The following is a 13,120-nucleotide window of genomic DNA, read 5'->3' on the forward strand; positions in this document are numbered from 1 at the left end:
GAACCAGAGCGATCCTTCTGTCTCCGCCTCCCAAGCGCGGGGATTACAAGCGTGCGCCACCACACCTGGCCCCTAGCTCTATTTTTTATTTATTTATTTGTTTTTGCAGGTCTGGGGATGGAACCCAGGGGCATTCAACCTCTGAGCTACAGCCCCTGCCCTATTTTTTATCCTTTATTTTGAAACAGGGTCTCACTGAGTTGCAAAGGACCTCACTGAGTAGCTGAGGCTGGCCTCAAACCAAGACCCTCCTGTCTCAGCCTCCCGAATGCTGGGATTACAAGCGTGCGCCACCGCGTTTGGCAGGTGAGGTCTTCTTAACGAGACTCATTGCCGTGCGCTGGATTGCCCTGGAAGAGGGCCATCATACAACTCATGCCGTCGGGTCTGAGGTCCATCCAAGTGGAAATGGGACCATGTGAACCTCCAGCCCTCCTGCCACACAAATGTAAACGGCCAGGCTCATTTAGGGCTGGCAGAATTGCTAATCCCATTCGACCAGGCGTGTGCCCCATATCCCATCGTAACTTCTATCGTCTACTGTAAATCTTCTAACTTTACCACGGTGGCCTGGGTCGAGGTGTTAACATTAGCAGCTGAGGTTGAATTATTAACTAGTCCAACAGCAAGCCTGTCCAGGGTATCACATTTAAGCTCTGCATTTAGTGGAGAGTGCTCACTTTCCTGGCTTGCAAGTTAGCAAGAGTGGATTATACTGTAAATTAACACAGGTGTCAGAGGAACCCTTCCGGGCCTGGTTATTTTTTTTCTTCTTCTCCTTCTTCTTCTTCTTCTTCTTCTTCTTCTTCTTCTTCTTCTTCTTCTTCTTCTTCTTCTTCTTCCTCCTCCTCCTCCTCCTCCTCCTCCTTCTTCTTCTCCTTCTCCTTCTCCTTCTTCTTCTTCTTCTTCTTCCTTCTCCTCCTCCTCCTCCTCCTCTTCCTCCTCCTCCTTCTTCTTTTCTTCTTCTTCTCCTCCATCTCCTCCTCCTCCATCTCCTCCTCCATCTCCTCCTCCATCTCCTCCTCCTCCTTCTTCTTCTTTTTCCAGTACTGGGGATTGAATCCAGGAGTATTCTACCTCGGAGCTACACCCCCAGCCCTATTTTTTTATTCCTTATTTTGAAACAGGGTCTCACTGAGTTGCAAAGGGCATCACTAAGTAGCTGAGGCTGGCTTCGAACCTACATGATCCTCCTGTCTCAGCCTCCCCAATGCTGGGATTACAAGCATGCGCCACCACGCCCAGCCTATTTTATTATTTCTATTCTACATCTGAAGGACCCAACTTCAAGGCCAGACTGGACAATTTAGAAACAGCCTGTCTCAAAATAAAAGGTTGGCCAGGCTTGGTGGCACATACTTGTAACCCCAGCCTATGGGAGGCTGAGATCGGAGGATCGCAGGTTCAACGACAGCCTCAGCAAGTCATAAGACTCTCATCAACCTAGTGAGCCCTTGTTTCAAAATAAGAATAAAATAAGGCTGGGGGTATACCTCGGAGGTAGAATGCCTTGGAGTTCAATTCCCAGAACCACAAAAAATAAAAATAGCCAGTCAGGCGTGGTGAGGCACACTTGTAATCCCCACGCTTGGGAGGCAGAGAGGAGGATCGCACAGGTTCGAAGCCAGCCACGCTGGCTAAAGAGACCCTGTTTCCTTATTAAAAAAAAAAAAGTATAAAATAGGTCTGGGAGTGTAGCCCAGAGATAGAAGAGTTTCCCAGAACCCCAGTACCACCAAAAAATAAAATAAAATAAAATAAAATAAGCCGGGCGTGGTGGTGCATACTTGTAACACCAGCATTCGGGAGACTGAGACCAGAGGATCATGGTTCGCAGACAGCCTCAGCTACTTAGTAGAGGCCCTCTGTAACTCAGTGAGACCCTGTTTCAAAATAAAGAATAAAAAATAGGGCAGGGGTTGTAGCTCGAAGGTTGAATGCCCCTGGGTTCCAACCCCATACTCACAATAAATAGTAAAAAATAAAAAGGTCTGGGGTTGGGCATGGTGGCCCATACCTGTAATCCCAGTACTAGTGTAGGACCTAAGCGGGGCCATGACAGACTTCATTCATACAGCAAACACGCTAGGCCTTAGTTTCAGGAAAACAACTAACAGTTAAGTGCCAGTTTGGGCGCCTGGGTCAGGGTGAAAAACTCCCAACCAACCCCAGGAGGCACGAACCAAATGGGAGGCACCACGTATCTTGTCCGTTGCTTGTGACAACAGCAGTAAAAATTCCTTTTGGTCTCAAGATAACTCCTTTGTAAATCACAGCCGAGTGACTGAAATGTATAAAACTGCCTTAGTACAAAGACTCGGTCCTTGTCGAGACTCCACTGCGTTGGAGGGACTTGGACCCTAGCTCGAGCTAGTCCCCCAATACACCCCCTTCCTGCCTTTGCATTATTGTGTGGTGGTGGTCTCTGCCACCCTGGGGTCCCGGACTTTGAGTATAACACTAGGGAGGCAGAGGCGGTAGGATTGCAGGTTCCGGGCCAGAGCATGGTAACTTAGCAAGACCCTGTCTCAAAATAAAAAGGGCTTTGCCAGGCGTGGTGGCGCACGCTTGTAATCCCCGCGCTTGGGAGGCGGAGACAGGAGGATCGCGCTGGTTCGGAGCCAGCCTTGCTGGCTTAAGAGACCCTGTTTCCACATAAAAAAAATATAAAAATAGGTCTGGGAGTATAGCCCATGGGAGTGTATCCAGGAGTTAGAAGGGCTTCCAGGAACCCCAGTACCACCAAAAAATAAAAATAAAAAAAAATAAAAAGGGCTGGAGGTATTGCTCAGAGGTAGAACACCTCTGGGTTCAAGCCCCAGTACCACAAAAGAAGTAACCACATGTTGACCAGTTATTTTTCTGGTCTCCCTCCCCCCTCCAGACAAGGAAAGTAACTTTGAAATGCCCAATCTGCTTTTTATCTTCCGGTTTCAGCTCTCTCAATTCCTTTTCTGTTTATAAAATCAACCTCCTCTGTTCTGCTCATTGGAATACTCATTCTATTATGGAATGAAGTATTGTTACCTGGTTCCAGAGTTCAAAATAAAACCAGCCGGGAGTGGCGGCGCACGCTTGTAATCCCCGCGCTTGGGAGGTGGAGACAGGAGGATCGCGCTGGTTCGAAGCCAGCCGCGCTGGCTTAAGAGACCCTGTTTCCAAATAAAAAGTATAAAATAGGTCTGGGAGTGTAGCCCGGAGGTGGAAGGGTTTCCAGGAACCCCAGTACCACACACACAAAAAAACCCCTCAGGTCTACCAATTGTGTTACCAAACCCAGGTCTGGAAGCTCATCTTACAGAAAAACCAATGCCCACAATGAGCATTAGGAAGAAAGAAAGGCTTTGCTAAGTGCCCCAACGATGGAGATAAAGCTAGGAGTGGGGGCGCACGCCTGTAATCCCAGACTCGGGAGGCTGAGACAGGAGGATGGCAGGTTGAAGGCCAGCCTCAGCAACTTAGCAGGACCCTATTTTTAAACAAAAAGTAGAAAGGACTGGGGATGTAGCTTGGAGAGAGAAAGGCCCTGGGTTCAAACCCCAGTGTCTCACACACACACACTCACACACACACAATGGAAACTCTGCTCTCAAATCAACTTCTCCTCTCCGGGGGACAGATAGGCAGGAATGATGAAGAAGAGAGAGAGGCTGATAGAGGGCTGCAGTGGTGGAGATTTTTGGGGATCGGTGTCATGTCACCCTCTCTGGTCCGGCGTCTCTGGTCATAGCTGGCGGTGTCTTTAGCCTCAAAGGGGGAGGAGGGAGGCTGAGCAAGTCTAGACCAAGGGAACCCTGTTTCACAGTTGCAGAAAAAACGTTTCTCAAGGGCTCGACACGTCTACACAGAGCTGGGGAGAAACCTGAGTGCAGGTAACGACCACAGCAGGACGGGAAGACAGAGATGCCCAGGCTGGCATCCCGCTCCAGCCACCCGCCGGCCATCTGCAGGCCCAGGAAGAGGCGCTGTTTTCAGCCAACGTGGCCTTCCAGTTCCTGAAAAATAACCTAGGCAACCGTTATCATCATGACCCGCACGCAGGGCGGAGGTGCCGTCTACAGCGATGCTGGTCGGAGATCACGAACAAGTCACCAGCTGTGTGACCTCCAAAATCTCTGATTTTTTTAAAGTCAACTAAGGGCAAGGGAAATAGAAGGTTTAAGTTTGTCCTCGGTAACAAGAGGACACTGGGTTATTGGAAAAGGCCGTGGTGTAGTGGGGCACGGTGGCATATGCTGAGATTGAAAGACCCCCGTAGAGGGGAGACCCTCAATCAAGCCTTGGGATAAGCGACGCCAAGTACACACGAGAGACTTATCCTTGATGCAAAAGCAAAAGGTTTATTAAGGAGCCAGTGCGCACTGGGGTCGTCTCATGACTCACGCAGGAGCTGAAATCAACCTCGAGCGCTTGAGGCTGGGGATATTTAAAGGGAAAGACCGCAAGCTGGGGAGGGGATTGGGCCAGATTACATGCGTCAAAGGAAAGTTACAAAACCATTTGAAAAGCACATTCTGGGGTCAAACGTTGGACAAGATGCCAGGTGTGTCCATCTTGTAGTCGGCAGATTTCTGGAACAAGGCGGATTGACCTGGGGGTCACACTGACCTGGGGGTCACATATTTTTTTTATCACTGTACCCTTAATCATGATGTTTCCTAAGCTTGTACTTTTCAAACTGCAGCAGAAATATGTTCTAAGCTTGCACTTTTAACCCGTAGCAGAAAGATTTCTCAAATCTGCACTTTAACAGGAATGAGGAACTATTTGCTATGCATTAGGCTAGTTGCTAGGGGCTTTATAATTTTTCTTTTACAATGGAGCCTTTCAAGATCCCAAGGAAATAGGAGGATCACAGGTTCGAGGACAGCCTCAGCAAGGAGGGAGACTCATCAACCTAGTGAGACCCTGTTTCAAAATAAAAATAAAATAGGGCTGGGGGTGTAGCTCAGAGGTAGGTTGCCCCTGGGTTCAATACCTAGGGCCCCCCCAAAAGAAAAGAAAATAAGAGAAAAGAAAAGAAAAGAAAAGAAAAACAAATCCAGCAGGCAGATTTTTTTTTTTTTTTTTTTTTGGTGGTACTGGGGGTGGAACCCAGGGGCTTTTCTACCTCCGGGCTATACTCCCAGACCTATTTTATATTTTTATTTGGAAACAGGGTCTCACGAAGTTGCTGAGAGCCTCACTAAGTAGCTGAGGCTGGCTTCGAACCTGTGCGATCCTCCTGTCTCCGCCTCCCAAGCGTGGGGATTACAAGTGTGCAACACCACGCCTGGCTCCAGCAGGCAGATTTAAACTATTAGTGAGCTGAACAACACCATCATAGTCAAGCCTGGAATTCCAGGAATTGGGAGGCGGAGACAGGAGGATCACAGGTCCAGGATAGGATGGGGGTGTAGCTCAGAGGTAGACTGTCCCTGAGTCCAATTCCCAGTAATACACACACACACACACACACACACACACACACACACATACATACACACAAATTCTACCACCAATCAACAGTATAAAATTAGCTGGCTATAGCGTGTAATCCCAGTCCTCGGGGGTTGAGACAAGAGAATTACAAGGCCAGTTTTAGCAATTTAGTAAAACAGTCAGAAATTTAGTGAAACATTCTAAATAAAAAAAATAAAGCCGGGCGCGGTGGCGCACGTTTGTAATCCCCGCGCTTGGGAGGCTGAGACAGGAGGATCGCACGGGTTCGAAGCCAGCCTCAGCTACTGAGTGAGGGTCTCAGCAACTTAGTGAGACCCTGTTTCCAAATAAAGTATAAAAATAGGTCTGGGAGTATAGCCCAAAGGTAAAAAAGCTCCTGGGTTCCACTCTCAGTACCACAAAAAAAAAAAAATTGAAAACTATAGACAATCTTATCTAACAATAGCAGAATATATATTCTTCTCAAGTTAGCATGGGACATTAACCAAGATAGAATGCATTCTAGGCCATAAATACCATCTTAATATATTCGAGGCTGGCATGGTGCTGCGGGCCTGTAATTCCAATATCTGGGAGGCTGAGACAGGAGGATCTAGGTCCGAGGACAACCTCAGCAAGTAGTGAGGCTCTTATCAATTTACTAAGACCCTGTTTCAAAAATAAATATTACCCCGCCCCACCGCCAGTCAGGTCAGGTCGGGCTCCTCCCCAGCCCGCGCCCTGCCCTCCTGCCCCGGCCACGCCCGTTCATCAGATGGGGCTGTGGGATCAGAGCGTCTTGGGCTCCAAACGTCCCGCTCGAACCTGAGTTCTCCCCCCACCCAAGCCCGCAGTTGCGGAGGCCTGTGCGAATCCGCTAGCTAATTCAACAAAACCGACCCTGCGTGTGCCAGAAACTGCCAGGAGTTGCTAGTGCAGGGGGCAGGCCGTCTGGAAGCCCGGGGGTAAGTCCAGGCCGGGCAGCGTGACCAGGACACTCCGCGCCCACGCTGCTGCTGGCCTGGTTCGGGGTCCTGAGCTGCGCGCAGGCCTAATTCTTCACTTCCATCGGACAGAGGACTGGCCTGATTTATGCAGAGGAGGGCCTGGTGCAGTCCCTGAAGGAGTACATCCTTATGGAGGAAGCCAAGCTCTCCAAGATTAAGAGCTGGGCCAGCAAGATGGAAGCGCTGACCAGCAAGTCGGCTGCTGATCCTGAGGGCTACTTGGCCCACCCCGTGAATGCCTACAAGCTGGTGAAGCGGCTGAACACGGACTGGCCTGCCCTCGAGGACCTCGGCCGCGGGTGAGGGACGGGGAAGGCGGGCGGCGAGCCCGGACGCCTGGGCTCTGTCCGAGCCGGTCTGGGGTCTGGTGGACAAGGGCAGTGTGTGAACATGGACCCCGCCGGCCAGGCCTCGGGCCCTCTCCCTGCGTCCCCGCACTTGGCCGTCCTCGTTGGCGAATGCCTTTTTCTTTTTTTCCCCCTCCTTTTGTTTAAGTCATGACATTTTTTTCTAATTATGCTTTAGTAATACATATGTTTGTAGAATTCACAAACACAAACACAGCCACAAAGAAAATTATGATTCTTAATCCAGTTGCCTAATGATAAGCACTGTTAAAATGAACATCTGCCTACATGCGAGTATACGTTAAAAAATAAAGAAGGAGCCATACCTACGGCCAGGGGTGAGAACCCATTTGCTCTGGGGGACAGAGGAATCGCCAAGGAGTCTGGGCGTTGGGGGCAGGGCGAGCAGGAGCATAGGCTTCATCTGAATTCCTTCCTCTCGGCGTCTTACACAAACAGAACGTTTCTGTTGGTAACATAAGCGCTCACTCTTTGCTGAATTTTCCGGCTTCTCTATATGCTGTTTTTCTCAGGGCTGGGTATTGAAGACATTGAACCCAGGGCTTCAGACACACTAGGTAAGGGTCTTGCCAAGTTGTGGAGGCTGCCCTCGAGCTAGGGATCCTCCTGCCTCACCCTCCCAAACTGCTGGGATTCTACTGCATGTGCCGCCACATCCAGCTTCTGTGTGCTAGTGAATCATTCTCTGCAACGTGATTTTAATGGCTGGGTCATAATTTGTTATAGTGATATACTGTAACACTGGTTAAGTCCAAATTATCAGCAGTCTTTTATACATTAAAAAATAAATAAATAAATATTTTTACTTTTTTTTTTTTTGGTGGTACTGGGGTTCCTGGAAGCCCTTCTACCTCCAGGCTACACTCTCAGACCTATTTTTACATTTTTATTTGGAAACAGGGTCTCCTAAGCCAGCGCACGCGGCTGGCTTCAAACCTGCGCGATCCTCCTGTCTCTGCCTCCCAAGTGCGGGGATTACAAGCGTGCGCCACCATGCCCGGCTAAATAAATATTTTTTTAAAAATAGGGCTAGGGCAGTGTAGCTCAGAGGTAGAATGCCTCGGAGTTCAATCCCCAGCATCACACTCAACAGAAACAAACAACAACAAAAATAAAACTTAGCCGGGCGTGCATGCTGGTGCACTCTTGTAATCCCCACACTTGGGAGGCGGAGACAGGAGGATTGCGTAGGTTCGAAGCCAGCTGCGCTGGCTTAAGACACCCTGTTTCCAAATAAAAAAGTATAAAAAAAAAAATAGGTCTGGGAGTGTAGCTCGGAGGTAGAAGGGCTTCCAGGAACCCCAGTACCACACACAAAAAAACTTAACATATTTAAAAGAATGTAAATGATACTATGCTCTCTGATCACAGTGGAATTAAAGTAGAAATAAACAACACATAGCTGGAAAGTCCCCAAATACTTGGAGATCAAACAACACACTTCAAAATAACCCAGGGGTCAAGGAAGAAACCTCAAGGGAAAGTTAAAAATAATTTGAGCAGCCGGGCGTGGTGGCGCACGCTTGTCATCCCAGCATTCGGGAGGCTGAAACTGGAGGATCGCGGTTCGCGGACAGCCTCAGCTACTTAGTGAGGCTCTCTGCAACTCAGTGAGACCATGTCTTAAAATAAAGAATAAAAAACAGGGCTGGGGGTGTGGCTTGGAGGTCAAATGCCCCTGGGTTCCATACCCAGACCCTCAAAAATAAATAAATAAATAAAAGAGATCCTATTTCCAAATAAAAATATAAAATAGGTCTGGGAGTGTAGCCCGGAGGTAGAAGGGTTCCATCCTCAGTACCACCAAAAAAAGAATAAAAAATAGAGCAGGGGGCAGGATGTGGTTGCGAACGCTTGTAATCCCCGTGCTTGGGAGGTGGAAACAGGAGGATCGTGAAGGTTCGAAGCCAGCCTTGCTGGCTTAAGAGACCCTGTTTCCAAATAAAAATATAAAAAATAGGTGTCTGAGAGTGTAGCCTGGAGGTAGAAGGGTTTCCAGGAACCCCAGTACCACCAAAAAAAATTAATAATAATAATAATAATAATAATAATAATAATAATAATGATAGAACAGGGATTATAGCTCGGAGGTTGAATGCCCCTGGGTTCCATCCCCAGACCTTAAAAATAAATAATAATAATAAGTTGAAGAGCTAAGTGTGCTGGCACATGCCTATAATCCCAGTACTTGAAAGGCTGAGAAAAAAAAATTGCAATTCTAAACCAGCCTCAGCAATTTAGTGAAACTCTCAGTAATCTAGCAAGACTCTGTTTCAAAATAAAAGAAGGCTACAGCCGGGTGTGGTGGCCCACGCTTGTATAGCCCAGAGGTAGAAAGCAGCTGGGTTCTGAGTACCACCAAAATAATTAATTAATTAATTAAAAATAATAAAAGAGGGCTAGCTGGGTGTGGCGGCACATGCTTGTAATCCCAGAATACGAGAGGCTGAGACAGGAAGTCGCAGTTCGTGGACAGCCTCAGCTACTTAGTGAGGCCCTTTGCAGCTCAGTGAGACCCTGTTTCAAGATAAAATAAAGCTGGACGTGGTGGCGCACGCTTGTGGGTCCCAGCATTTGGGAGGCTGAGACAGGAGGACCGCACAGGTTCGGAGCCAGCCTCAGATACTTAGTGAGGCTCTCAGCAACTTAGTGAGACCCTGTTTCCAAATAAAATATAAAATAGGTCTGGGAGTGTAGCCTGGAGGTAAAAAGGGCTTCCAGGAACCCCAGTACCACCACCAAAAATAACTAAATAACTAACTAAATAATTTTATTATTAAAGAAAATTATTATTATTATTAAAAGTAGGAGCCTGGGGTATATGTAGCTCAGTGTTGAAGTACATGGCTAATATTCATGAAACCCTGGGTTCGGTCCCTATGTAAGAAAGAAAAGCAATCTTTCCTATCAAATTTAGGATTATAATAGAAACTGGAAAATTTCCATTTTATTTTTTATTTTTTATTTATTTTTATTTTTTATTTATTTATTTATTTATTTTTTTTTTTTTTTGGTGGTACTGGGGTTCCTGGAAGCCCTTCTACCTCGGGGCTACACTCCCAGACCTATTTTTACATTTTCATTTTGGAAACAGGGTCTCCTAAGCCAGCGCACGGCTGGCTTCGAACCTGCGCGATCCTCCTGTCTCCGCCTCCCAAGCGCGGGGATGACAAGCGGGCGCCACCACGCCCGGCCAAAATTTCCATTTTATAACTGAGGCCTAGGCATCTATTTTGTAACCTGTGCACACATCTATCTGTTCCACTCTTGCAATCTTGTACGGATTTCACGGTTCTCCTTTTCTCAAATCTGCTCAGTGAAGATTCCCTAACTGGATTGGACTGTACTCTAGCCAATGGGGGCTCTCATGTTGGGGGATAGAACCCTGAGCAGACTGAGCACCTTGTATATAGCAAGCGCGCTCGCCGTGTGCCTGTGCCGAAGTCAGTTGCCTTGCAGAGTTATTTTTAATTTTATAAGTGTTTTTTTTTTATTTGCAGCTCCCCTAAAAACTGTTTCTAACACCTAGGCCAAGTACCTAAACACAACAAACAAAAAGTCCTATGGGATGCCGCAAATGCAATGCTGAGACAAAATTCATATCCTTGCGAGGATATATCAGAACAAATATATAAAATCAGCCGGGCGTGGTGGCGCACGCTTGTGATCCCAGCACTCGGGAGGCTGAGACAGGAGGATCGCGGTTCGCGGACAGCCTCAGCTACTTAGTGAGGCCCTCCACAACTCAGTGAGAGCCTGTTTCAAAATAAAGAATAAAAAATGAGGCAGGGGGTGTAGCTCGGAGGTAGAGTGCCCCTGGGTTCCATCCTCAGACCTGCAAAAAAAGAAAGAAAGAAAGAGAGAACAAAAGAAAGAAAGAGAAAGAAAGAAAGAAAGAAAGAAAGAAAGAAAGAAAGAAAGAAAGAAAGAAAATATAAAATCATTATTATAGGCTTCTATTTGAGAAAACTAAAAAAAAAAAGCAAATTAAATTCAAAAAAAATTTTTGTAGTACTGGGGATGGAATCCAGGGGCTTTCTACCTCCGAGGTACACACACAGACCTATTTTTTTACTTGAAAACAAGGTCTCACTGAGTTGCTGAGAGCCTCACTAAGTAGCTGAGGCTGGCTTCGAACCTGAGTGATCCTCCTGTCTCAGCCTCCCAAGTACTAGGATTACAAGCGTGCGCCACCACCCCCAGCTCAAAGTTTCTTACTTAAGACCTGTGGTGGTACACATTTGTAATCCCAGTATTTGGGAGACTGAGACAAGACGGTCCCAGTTTCAAGGGCAGCTTCAGCAATTTAGCAAAACTCTCAGCTATCTAGCAAGACCTTGTTTCAAAATAAAACATAAAGCTGGGGTTAGTGGCACACACCTGTAATCCTAGTACTTAGGAGAGTGAGATAGGAACATCACTGGTTTGCAGCCATCCTCAGTAACATAGTGAAACCTAATTTAAAATAAATAATAAGAAATAGGCCTGGGAAGTAAAATGCCCTTGGGTTTAATCCCCAGTACTACACAAAAAATTTAAAAATATACAAAATAGGAGTATAGCTCAGAAGTAGAATGCTCCTGGTTTCAATCCTCAGTTCTGCAAAATAAATAATAACCAAAAAAAAAAAAAACTAATGCCAGGCGTGGTGGTGCACGCTTGTAATCTCTGCGCTTGGGAGGCTGAGACAGGAGGACCGCACAGGTTTGAAGCCAGCCTCAGCTACTTAGTGAGGCTCTCAGCAACTTAGTGAGACCCTGTTTCCAAATAAAATATAAAATAGGTCTGGGAGTATATCCCGGAGGTAGAAAGCCTCTGGGTTCCACCCCTAGTACCACACACACAAAAAAAAAAACAACTGTCAATTTTCATTAAAGGCCATGTCAAGAAGATTGTACACCATGACCAAGTCGGTTTTATTCCAGGAATGCAAGGTTGGTTCAATATATGCAAGTCAATAAATATAATTCATCACATGAATAGAACATAGGAAAAGCTGAGTGTGGTCACGCAGACCAATAATCCCAGCAATAATCCCAGCATCGAGAGAGGAGGACCGTTGGTTCATGGCCAGCCTCAGCAAACAGTGAGACTCTGCTTAAAAATAAAAAAGATAGCTGGGCATGGTGGCACCTGCTTGTAATCACAGCGCTTGGGAGGCTGAGACTGGAGGATCGAAGTTCGCAGAAAGCCTCAGCTACTTAGTGAGGCCGTCTGCAATTTAGTGAGACCCTGTTTCAAAATAAAGAATAAAAAATAGGGCAGGAGGTGTAGCTCAAAGGTAGAATGCCCCTGGGTTCCATCCCCAGACCCACAAAAAATAATCTCCAGTAACATACACACACACACACACACACACACATATCAATAAACAAATGAAACCAAGGACAAAAATTACATGATCATCTCAACAGACATGGAAAAGTCATTTGACAAGCCAGGCATGGTGGCGCACGCTTGTAATCCCAGCATTCAGGAGGCTGAGACAGGAGGATCGCAGTTCACAGACAGCCTCTGCTACTTAGTGAGGCCCTCTGCAACTCAGTGAGATCCTGTTTCAAAATAAAGAATAAAGGCGCGGCGCACAAAAGCCGGGGCCGGGTCGCGGGACCCTGGGCCCCGGGCCAAACTGCGCGTAGCACACCAGACCCCTGGAGAAACCAGGCCCAGTAAGACGCTGGGTTCTGGGCGGGGGGGGGGGGGGGGGGACGCCCCAGATGGGGCCCGGGTCGCGGGACTCTGGGCCCCCAGGCCGAACTGCGAGTAGCGCGCCAGACCCCTGGAGAAACCAGGCCCAGTAAGACACTGGGTTCTGGGCGGGGGTCGAGCGCTGGGCACGCCAGCTGGGGCCCCGGTCTCAGGTCCCAGCCGAACTGCGAGTAGCACACCAGGCCCCTGGAGAAACCAGGCCCAGTAAGACGCTGGGTTCTGGGCAGGGTTGAGCGCAGGGCACGCCAGCTGGGTCCCGGGTCACTGGACTCTGGGTCCCAGCCGAACTGCGCATAGCATGCCAGACCCCTGGAGAAACCAGGCCCAGTAAGATGCTGGGTTCTGGGCGGGGGTTGAGCGCAGGGCAGCCAGCTGGGGCCCGGGTGCCGGGACTCTGGGCCCCGGGCCGAACTGCGAGTAGCACGCCAGACCCCTGGAGAAACCGGGCCCAGAACAGAAAAAGATAAAGAAAAATATCGGAGAGGAGGTAAGAAAGCCGTTATGGATGCCAGGACACTGGAGATGCAGACAAAACTTATCTAAATGCACTGGAACTTATGGAAAAATTCGCCGTGAAAGAGGACTGCTATTTCTCTATATTGTTAAGAATCTCAG

The sequence above is a fragment of the Muscardinus avellanarius genome, assembly GCF_963383645.1.
Source record: "Muscardinus avellanarius genome assembly, chromosome: 1".
NCBI classification, from domain to species: domain Eukaryota; kingdom Metazoa; phylum Chordata; class Mammalia; order Rodentia; family Gliridae; genus Muscardinus; species Muscardinus avellanarius.